The sequence below is a fragment of the Agelaius tricolor genome, unplaced genomic scaffold, assembly GCF_023055355.1.
Source record: "Agelaius tricolor isolate 1412-34295 unplaced genomic scaffold, bAgeTri1.0.p SCAF_17, whole genome shotgun sequence".
Taxonomy (NCBI): domain Eukaryota; kingdom Metazoa; phylum Chordata; class Aves; order Passeriformes; family Icteridae; genus Agelaius; species Agelaius tricolor.
Window position 1 is genome coordinate 4,871,681 of NW_027269277.1, and position 11,042 is coordinate 4,882,722.

The 11,042-nt window shown below is 44.9% G+C and overlaps 1 long non-coding RNA gene across 2 annotated transcripts in view; it reads left to right on the forward strand.

The window, feature by feature from the left end:
* The window catches only part of LOC139597168 (uncharacterized), a 65,613-nt gene that overhangs the window by 40,972 nt on the left and 13,599 nt on the right, over positions 1-11,042 (forward strand). The window lies entirely within an intron of this gene.

Consider the following 11,042-nt stretch of genomic DNA (forward strand, 5'->3'; position numbering starts at 1 on the left):
ATCAGGCTCTGAAATGTCATTCTCTGGGGATGTGGCTGTTAAATGCCAGCGAGGAAGAGAAGCTCCATCAACACAAACCAGCAGGGCAGCCACAGAGTGAAGCAGCCTCAGTGTATGGAGCTCTGATGCAACATCCTGATACTGAGATCCTTCAGCTCCCATCTCAGTGATCCTCACCAACACGACCTTGCTTTCATTCTCTCTATATCCAAAGGAATTATTTTTTTGTAATATAGGCACTCACAGCTTCAATTGAGCAGATCTTTGGCTCCACAAGGGACCACGAGGTATCTGCTGGTAAATCTCTGTTTTCAGAACAGGTCACCCAATGTGGAGTGAGCTTTTTTGGCTTTGTTTAAGCAACTGAAGGGAAATGGGGTTTGTATGAGGGTATTTGGGTGGTTTTGTATTCATGAAAGCAGAGGAGTGACCCCTCTGCAGTGGGGTTGGTGCAGACCTGCCTGTGCTGCTCACAGCTGCTCACAGCTGCTCCTGGCTCTCTTGGGAGAGGAGGAGTCCCAGGAGGAACACGACTGTCCTTGGGGCTCCTCACTGTCCTTGGGTTTCCTCACTGTCCTTGGGTTTCCTCACTGTCCTTGGGTTTCCTCACTGTCCTTGGGGCTCCTCACTGTCCTTGGGGCTCCTCACTGTCCTTGGGGCTCCTCACTGTCCTTGGGTCTCCTGTTTGTCCTTGGGGCTCCTCACTGTCCTTGGGTCTCCTCACTGTCCTTGGGGCTCCTGTCTGTCCTTGGGTCTCCTGTTTGTCCTTGGGGCTCCTCACTGTCCTTGGGGCTCCTGTTTGTCCTTGGGTCTCCTGTCTGTCCTTGGGTCTCCTCACTGTCCTTGGGGCTTCTCACTGTCCTTGGGGCTCCTGTCTGTCCTCAGGGCTCCTCACTGTCCCCCTTCTCTCACCCTGCCTTGCAGTGCCAGCTTGACTTCTCCTTCCTCTCCTCTGCCCTCTCCCAAGCCTCCTCCTCATCCTCCAGCTGGGTTTGAGCTCCAGGGCAGGGATGGCTCAGGTGCATTTGCCCAAAGGACCTGAAGCTTTCAGTGCTTAGAAAAATCCTGCTGAGCAGAATTGAGGATTTTAAGGGTTTTATCGAACTTAAATGATGATTCTGTGATTGCAGAGCACATCTGCAGGGGGATGTTACCCACAGACCTCGAATGAGGTTTGGCTTTGCCGAGCAAAATTAAACCTGTTATAAGCATTTTGTACAGAAAATTCCCCCCATAAAACCCTGTCATCAGTGTTCAGAAAGCTTCTCTCTTTTTCTCACTGCAGGCTCACAGAAATGACTTCCCTGTGGAGTTCAGAGCTGGGCAGCACAGCAGGCTCAGCTGCTCCTTGGCTTTAGAAGTTATTTTTGCTTTACCCCATCCTGCACAGAAGCAAACCACACCTGGAGCAACCTGGTGTTGTGGAAGTGTCCCTGCCCATGGCAGGGAATGAGATGATATTTTAATTCCTTCCAACCCAACCCACTCTAAGATTCTGTGATTAACTTTTCTGCCTTTCTCATGGGCAGCTTAATTTTAAGTCTTGCAGAAGAACAAGGGGAAAACCAACTGAGACAACATGAGGACAATTCCCCTGCATGTGGAAATGTGGATTTTTTTAAATGAAATTATTTCCCCTGTGTACTGCTACACTGCCTCTTCATTAGAGGGACAGGAGAAGTGTGTGCTTATTCAGTCCTGAGCTCTCATGGTGAGCAGGAATTGCACAGAAAAAATCATCCCTGGTGCTAAAAACCAACCTGACACTGCTCCTTAAGTTTGCTGAAATATCCAATCAGTCTCAGTGGGTTTTTCAGGAAAAGGAATAAATAAAATAACAGGAAGAAAAAAAAAGAAAAAAAAAAAGGGGGGGAATAAAGAAGAGAGAAAACCCATCAACCCTGGTGTGTTCCCATAATAAAGGGTCTAAAAATGCCCCACTCATTGATGCAAAATTACACTTATTGTTTATCCTCCTTCTACTTCACACAGCTTTATACAATACACACCACGAAAAACACAAGCAAACAACCGACACATTAGTTAAGAGACCTTCCATTTTACTTTGGCAGTTCACGATAATGGAATTTAATTGTGGAAAAAGCTGAATAATTTTAGCTGAATGTCATTTGGTTCATTCAAACTGGGAATCAGGGACATTTTTAACAAAGGTTTTCAAACTTCTTTTGAAATCAGGAAGCTGCTGTGCACAGATAAGGGGAGAGGTTTGAGGATTCTCTATCAGAAATTTCAAGGTTTTTTCCATCTGCTTTTTCACATTAACTGGTAATTATCCAGAAAGGCACATAATAGTGCAGAAATGACAGAAGCTGACAAAGGTTTTCCTAAGATATGTAAATTGTCAGTGATAGGCAAGGTGCAACAGAAAGGCTTTCTACAGCACAATTATTTATGCCAGTTTCATTTGCTTTTAGGTAGCACTGATGGTTCTACCCCACTGCTGCCTTTATCACAGGCACTGCACATTCCCTCACCACCAGCACACAGGGAAGGTGGCAAAAACTGAGCTTGGAGCTTGGTGGTCTCCTCCAATGCCTCTATTTTCTATTAAATATGTGCACAAGGGGCTGTGTGTGGAGATATTTCTGAGGTGGTTATAGCCTTCCCCTTCGTTCCTCATGCCACAGAAATAAATTAGGAATGTGATCCTTCCCAGTGAAGCAGCTCCCACATGGTGGTGGTCTCAGAGCCCACCTTCCTCACAGCAGCTGTTTGAGGGAGGAGGTGTTAGAAGGGACACTCAGCTGCTTGTCTCTGAGGTTCATTAGCCCTCTCTGCTAATTGCCTAATTGCAGCAGACAGATGAACCCCTTAGAGCTGCTCAGACAAAGCCCCTTCCTCCAGCTCTCTCTGTGCAGGGATTCTCTTGATGGGGTTGGAAAGGTGGGTGGTGGGATCATCACTCCATTTGCCTTTGGAAGTTCATTCTGGGAATGTAGAACTGTGGAATAGTTTGAGATGGAGGGGACCTTTTGAAGGCCATCCAGTCCAACCCCCTCAAAGAGCAGGGAGGGTTGATCTGGGTACCTTAGGTTATACTCCTCAGGGGAGGAAAGATCCTCTCCCTAAATTGTCCACTCAGCCTCAGAAATTATCACCCATGGCATTACAAACATGCCGTGCCCTTGCCCTGTCCCAGCAGGTCACCAGGCTGGGCTCCAGCTCTTGAACAGGGCTTTACAAGGGTATTTTAAATCTCTGTTGTACAGGCAGAGGGTTTTGATAGACACCCCTTTGCCAAAGGAGAAGTTGGGCTGGACTTCTGAGCCCTTTTTGGGAACTTAATTCTTATTTAAGTAGAGAGTGAGGGGCTGTGCTGGGAGAAATTCCTGCCTGACCTCCCCCTCATCCAGCTCATACCAGAATTACAGGTTTTAATTAACCTTTCCTGGGAATAGGACTTCCCATGTAACTTCACATGTACCAAGAGGTGATAGGATCTTTAATGGATGGAAGGACTTCACCTGCTGTAGTGGCACCAGAGGTGTTATGGTGGGATAATCACCTCCCATCAGCACTTAAGGGATGCTAAAGTACCCTCATGGGAGGAGTTTCCATGTGCTGGTGGGGGTGGAATTAATTTCCTTTATGGTAATAGTCCCTGAAGTTAATGGGTGCTGAGAGAAAGGAAACAAGATGCAACACAACAAATTTGTATTTAAAAAAAACCCAACAAGATTGCATTTGAAAGTCAATGGGCTTTGTTATTAACTCTAAGGACCTTTTCTCCTATCTGGTGCTTTGTTTTCCCAAATCAGGGAGGTCAAACTCGAGTGAAAGGCTTTGGGAGGTTTGGAGAGGAAGGATTTCACCCACCAGAGCCTTTGGGCTGCAGCTGGTGCCCAAGGTCTGTCCCTGCAGGAACCAGCCTGGGGTTGCTTGTTTTCCTTATTTTATTTGATTTTTTTCATGACAGATTTTCTTCCAGGGGCTTTTATGCCATAAAGATTCAACAAAAACTTCCAAGAGTTTCTTGGTCAGTGCTGAACCCCACCAGGCTGTGCCAGTCTCTGGGGGTTTGGATGAAACATCCCAGCAGCCAATTATTGGGGCTGCAGCCCCAGAATAGCTCATGTGCTCATGTCCCCTTTTGTCCCCATTCCTGTTAATTCCCAGGACTCCTTCCTTTCCCTGTGCAGCCCCTGGTAGTGCTCCAGCTGCTGACACTGGGCTGTAGCTCCTCTGAATGCTGTGAAAGCAAAAAAAAAGGCATCACACCACGTGCCTGTGTTTAAGCAGAAGTCGATAAATTATTAATTGCAAAGGAAACCCCAGCTCATGCTCAGGGGAGACCCCAGGACAAGATGAGGTGGGGGGACCAGATCCCAAGCCCAGCTGGAAAAGGATTTTGGGAATATGTAGGTGAATTAAATGAGGCGTGTGGGCCAGCAGCATCCTGCTGATGTTCACACAGAGCATTTAGGATATTAAAAAAATTGCCTGAGTGGTAATTATGTCCTTAAACTTTCTGGATTTCCTTTGGTTTTACTTTTTTTAGGTTTCTTTTTTAAAATAAAGTTTAAATTAGATCAAAAACCACCAGGCCTGTGAAGATGGTCCCAGGTGGTTTGTGCACAGCAGAGCTGAGGACTTTGGAGTTGTCATGCACAGACATCAGGTGAGAGCTGGCAAAAGCACTTTGGAAAGGCACAAAGGCACTTAAGGACAGAAACCCTGAGGATGCTCAATAAACAATCACAGGAACGGTGCCTGTGCCATGAATGTGACTTTGCCATTATTGCACATTTCTGGTCCTGTTTGTAATGACATTTTGGCCACTGTCTAAATACACAGAAATGGCCTGAATGCATCATCTGGATTATCTGATGTTAGTTTGAGGTTTTGGAGTGTTTTTCTACAGCCTATTGGTAGACTTTTAAAGAAGAAAAGGGGAAAAAATTAAACATATTTCAGAGTAATTGAACTGTGTTCACATTAACTTACACTAAAATTATTTTTAATTAAATGAACTTCCCCTGTTTGTAGCTGGAAGGTACTTGTGTGAGATAAAAACTCCATTCTAATAACGCTGAGACTCACCAGCACTTAATTAGCATCACAACTCAAGGCAGAGGGAGCAGGGAGGTGGGTCTGTGCTGCTGGGTGGGATTTTGGGAAGGGATGCTCAGCCCCCATCCCAGAGCCCACCCAGCGCCTCGAGGAGCACCGGGAGGGGAAATCACACCTAGGATTTGACACAGTTTGTGGCAAAAGCAATTATAATTAACATTATATTAAATATTAAGTCAAGATCATAAAATGTTGATTGGTACTGATTAGCTGCATAATCCATAATTAGAAATCACTGCACCCTTCAGCAGGTACTGTAGTGCCTTGCCTGTGATTTCACCGCTAAATTAGGCGAGAGTGATTCAGCTTTTGCCCTGAGTTTACTCCTGCATTTCATTTAGGGCAGAAGCACATCCAGGTAAAGAAAGGCACAGGATCTGTTTGCACTCAGTCTGCTCCCAAATCACCCATCCTAAGGGCAGCTCCCCACCCCTCCCATGCCCATGGAGAAGCGATGGCCAAATTGCCCTTGACACTTCTCAGCTCTGCTTTGGTTTTGTCCAAAAGATGTAGGGAGAAGCTTTGGAACTGCCTGGGGAAGTGCTGGAGTCCTCATCCCTGGAGGGGTTCAAAATCCATGTGGATGTGGCTTTTGGGGACATGGGGAAGTGGTGGCCTTGGCAGTGCTGGGGGATGGTTGGTCACCGTGATCTTAGAGGGTTTTCCCAACCTAAATGATTCCATGACTGGATGGAATTCTGTATTCTCTGAAAATTCCTTGGGTATTTCCTCACCCCAAAACAGGGACTGCAGAAGGTCGAGCTGAGGCCATGCCCTCCTTGCTCAAGTCAAAGTGAAGCAGCATTAGGCAGCTACAAGAAAATTATTTCTTTTTGGCCCAAACTCAAAATACACCTCAGGACACCTCAGCAAGGAGGGAGCAAAGAGAGATTCTTTATTCTGATTTGATTTTAGAGGACCAAACCCATCTGTGCCTCACTCTTTAATGGGGTGGAAGCAGGGACCCTGTGGGGAGGTTGGTGGCTCTGGGCTGAGGAGCTGCTGCAAGAGGGTGAATTATTTGGGGTGTTTTCAAGGCTTGCTGCAGCAGCCCTGCTTTCCCCTAATTTTATGGGTCCATTTATCCTGGATATCCATTTGCAATGGATAATGTCATCATCACACACTGGGAAACGCTAGAGTTGTGTTGAAGTAAAGAACAAAGTCCCCTAAACCATGAGGTTTTATGTCTTTCCTGCTAATTTCAGTCACTGCCTTGGCTGGAGACCCAGCTGTGATTTTCCACAGTAGAGCTGGATAAAAATAATAAAATTTGGTGGATAAAATCCCAAAACCATGGAGCTCCAGCAGCCTCCTTGCAGCCGTGCTGATCCAGAGGGACCCTCGGAGGCTGCGCTGGGCACCCGCTGGCAAACCCAGGGCAGCAGAGGGAAAACACATTGTGGTAATTTCCTCTTTTCCAAAGGCACTTTGGAGTCCTAGGGAAGAAATCTTTTCATTCCTTCTGCTGTTATCTTTGGCTCTGATTAGCAGTGCCTGGGAGTGGAGCTGAGGTTCTGGGCAGAGCCTCAATCAATTAAATCAATGCGGCCGTGACGCTCCAGTGATTCTCCCTAACCAAGGGCTGGGCCTAAAAGGAGGGCACAGGGAATCACAGGGAATGTGGTGCAGGAAAGCTGGGCTGAAATCCCTGTTTCCCTGGGCTGGATAGCATGGGATGCAGCCCTGGACTGGCTCAGGGAGGTACTTGCACTCACACAATCATTCCCACAACATTTTAATTATTCTCCTTATTGTATTAATGACCATATTTTTATTTAAATCAAAAATTTTTAAAATTTATATCTATATGTGCATTTATATATGTTATATTTTATATATATTTATTTATTTATATATTTTATATATTTTTATATACATGTGTGTGTATATATATATATATATATATATATATATATGCATTTTTATTTTAAATTAATGAGATGGCACAGACCATCTCCATTTTTAAGATCTACTTTTGGCTAGTCCAAGGAATCTTTGCCCAGCCTGAGCTGCTCGAGCAGCCATGTATCCTAGGAAGATCTTTGTCCCACTACAAAGCATCCAAACTGCACTGACATTCTTGCAACAACCTGGAAACACCAGTAGGCACCAGAAAATGCTCCCAAACCTGGTGTGTTCTTTGCTGAGGCAATCAGAGTATAGGGGCAACCTCTGGGTGAGCAGCTAAATAAATAAGTTCAAAAATTTAAGAAGATTCCCATGCCATGACTATCAAAACCAAGGTATTTCCACTCTTTTGGCATTTTTATTTTAAAAAATAAAAATTGTAAAAAAAAATAAAAGCAGAATGTCCTCTCTCCGTCACCCTTCCTTCCCTGGGCAGGAGTGCAGGAGGTGCTGGGCACAGGGTGCTGCATTCCCAGTATAAAACTGGATTTGCATCTCCTGCCTGGGATGTACAGCAAATCCCCCCATCCAGCAGGCAGCATTTTGGCTTCTGAATACTGAAAATGTCTCTTTTTTTGCCTGCAGAACCAATGCATTAACTCTGAGAAGGGGCAGCAGAAGGAAAGCCTGGAGCTGGAACATCCTTTGAGCAACAGCAAAGCAGAGAAAGCAAAACCACCCCTCTAAATAGAAGGTCTCTGCAGTCCCTCCTTAAACACTGAAGATATTTTCATTTAAAATATCTACTTAAAGGCAGGTTTAATCTCAAAACGGCATTTTCCACTTAAAAAAAAAAAAATCACATGCACACAAAAAAACCTCCACCTTCAAAAATGTCTTCAGTTATTTCTCCTTCAATTTTTTTTTCCAATTAAATTAATTTAAACAGAGTGAAAAATGCTTTATGCCCTAAGAGGCTGAAACCTCTGGTGTCAGCTGAAACGGGCACTTGTGCTCTCAGCTTCAGCCCTCGCTGCAGGCACCTCTGCTTTGAAGCCTTTGAAGTGTTTGTGGCACAGGAAGAGGCTCTCCTCAGAGAACACCAGTTATTTTACAGATATTTAATGTGTGAAGTGTGTGTGCCTGTGTTTGGGTTCGGATAACGGGGGTTTCACAAGGCAGGTGGGAAAACAGGGACGGGATCTTGACTTGCAGAGCAAAACTGAAGGAAAAACCACCTTGGGAGCATCTCTTAAGCTGCTTCCAGCCTTCACCAGCACCATCCTGAAGATGCAGATGAATTATCTGACCTTCAGAGGGACCACAATATTTCTTTAGTGCCTTTAGAATTCATTCACTCTCCCAGCACCGGGATTTCCTTTAGAGGAAAAGATGCCACCAAAAAAGCCTGGGGGCACCAGGAGCAAGGGGCTGGGGGCAGCTGGCACCACCCTGAGCTTATTTTGGGGGGATGATGCAAAAGCCTTGCAAGAAATTTGGTTAATGGCTGGATTTTGGAGCTGATCATTTAACTCATGTAATGACCTTGCTTGTGATTTGAGAGGTAAAACCTCTGCCTGCATTTCAGGGCGGCTGATGCAAAATCTCCACCTCAAGACCCAGCAGGAACAATTTTGAGGCTGATTTGTTTAAATTGTTACATTTCCCTTCTTTTTTGGGGGGCAGGGATGCCCAAAGGTTGATGCCTCTGTTTCAGAACAAGTCACATTTATTCACTGTGCACTGCAATTATTCCAGCTTGCAACCAATGAGGTTTAATTAATATTAAAATGTTAAATCAGCCAGCTCAGCCAATGTTATTTGAGCATTGATGGTTTGTTGAATATCTTCTCTCGTGGACTGGTATTTAAATAGAAGGAAATACAAAAAAAAAATTCATATATCTGAAATGGAAAAACAATTATGTTCTGTGACTTTGCATAGTTATTTTTGAGGACATGTAATATATTTTTGCAGAGTCCCTGTTCTAGGAGAGGCTCTTTCTTCTTGGTGTTTGTTGCTTCTCTTAATTTAAACACAAGGAAATCTTGGGCAATGGATAGGGAGATAATAGATAAGGAATATAGAATAAACCCTCTTTTTCAAAACATTGCCTTCATGCTACTTTATTTTTAATTTTTCCAGCTTTGCTGCAGCTGTCCTTGACTCACCAAGGCGAGACTTTTTCCTTCTTTGCAGATCCTGAAGTTTATAAAGCTTCAATCTACTTTTCCATAACCAAATGTTTAGTACCTACCTATTGTGTTCCTTTGGTATTTCTTTTTATCAGTAGTCCCACTCTTTAACCCACTGGTTCCTTTGGGTTAAAGCAAGGGTTCATCTGATCCATCTGGAAATATCAAGATCCAGAAGATCTTGTATCACCTGCCCTCCTGACAATTTTCAAACTAAATGCAGCACAGAATTTTGGCTATATCTAGAAAATAGGTGATTTTTATTTTTTTTTAATTTACAGAGGAGGAGAGAATACTTGTAGGAAAAAAAAAACAAAACAACAAGATGAGAAGGAAGAGAGAAGATCACTGAATGTCCAGCATTGATTTAGAAACAGGCTCTGCCAGGCAGGGGGAAAAGGAGCCTTTCCCAATCCATTCCATTTATGGTTATTAGTATTGATATTGTATTTCTCTTGGCTCCCAAAAGGAAAAGTGGGGAATGAATTAGGAAAAAAAAAAAAAAAACACTTTTCTGTAAATAATTTTTTTCCCAATTCAGATGTTTTTTAGGAAACAAGGGGGGGGGGAAAAATCTGCTTCTCAAATGTCAAGGACTTGAAAGACTAAAAATACATCACCGGAATAAATAAATTAACCCAGAAGACAGGACTGATGCTCTGCAGGCATCAGGGATTAAATAAATTCACTAAATTCAAAGTGGTACTGCAGATAAGAGCTCTTTGTGCTGCAGCATGTACAGCTTATTGATTCTGGGATTGAGGTGCTGTGCTCTCTTGTAACGGGGGCTCTGCCTGATCTGGTGAATCCTGCCCCAGTGCAGAGCGTGGAGCCCAAACCCCTCTCCCCATTTGTTTTAATTTGGTCTCTGCCTTCATTTGCTGCTCCACATCTGTGCCTCTCCCCCAGCACTGCCTGAGGGACAAGGGGCACTTCAGGAGGTGCTGAGCCAGCAGGATGGGGCTGCTGCAGGAAAGGAGCCGTGGGCATCTTCCACAGGGATGGAATGGCCAGCGCTTCCCTTCTCCAGAGGGTTTTGGGGGCCTTGAGGGGACAAAGGGTCCTCAGGGGAGCAGCTGAAGTTGGGATCCAGGTTCTGCACACTCACATTTTGTTATGGGAGCCATCAAGGAATGTGCCTGACCAAGGTAAAAATATGACCTGCACAGATGAGTTTTTCTGGACAAAAAAAAGAAAAAGTGGGAAGGTTTGTAATAAATCCCAGAGAGGTTGTTGGACACCCAGGCGGAATGAAGCTGGGAAAGTTCCAATTTACCTGTTTTCCATGGCAGAGAGTGTTTTCACCTCCTTGGTCAGATGCTGAACTGTCACACTAACACAGAAGGACATTTTAATTCCTCCTTTGGAAGTTCTCCTGGAGCTCAGCTCAGGTTTCCTCCACAGGTTGCTCTGAAGGGCCAGCAGATCTCTCCAAACACAGAACTTCATGATCTCCCAAGGAACAGAAAGACCTCCAGGCCCCTGGAGGTGTGAGGAAGCAGCTGGGCAGGGCAGTGATGCTCTTGGGGTGTGCTGGTGCCCTGTTCCATCTCTCCTTGGGTGAGGTGGAGCCAGCACCAGCACCTTCCCAGCCTCGGGGCATCCTTGGGTGCTGGCCTCCAGAATCATGGCAAAACCAGCTGATCTGACCAAGGGGAAAGACCTTCCCAGCCTCAGGGCATCTTTGGGTGCTGGCTTTCAGAATCACTGCAAAAAGAGCTGATCTGACCAAGGGGAAAGGCTTTTATTATTAATTGTTGTCTCTTAGGTATGAGGGAAGAGCTCTATGGCATGAAAGTTGCTACAGGGACTTTTGGGTGACCTCCCCAAATCCCTGCATCTCCCTCAGGTTTGGCAAATCTCCCAATATCTTTCACCAAAATCAAGCTCTTAATCTCAAGACAC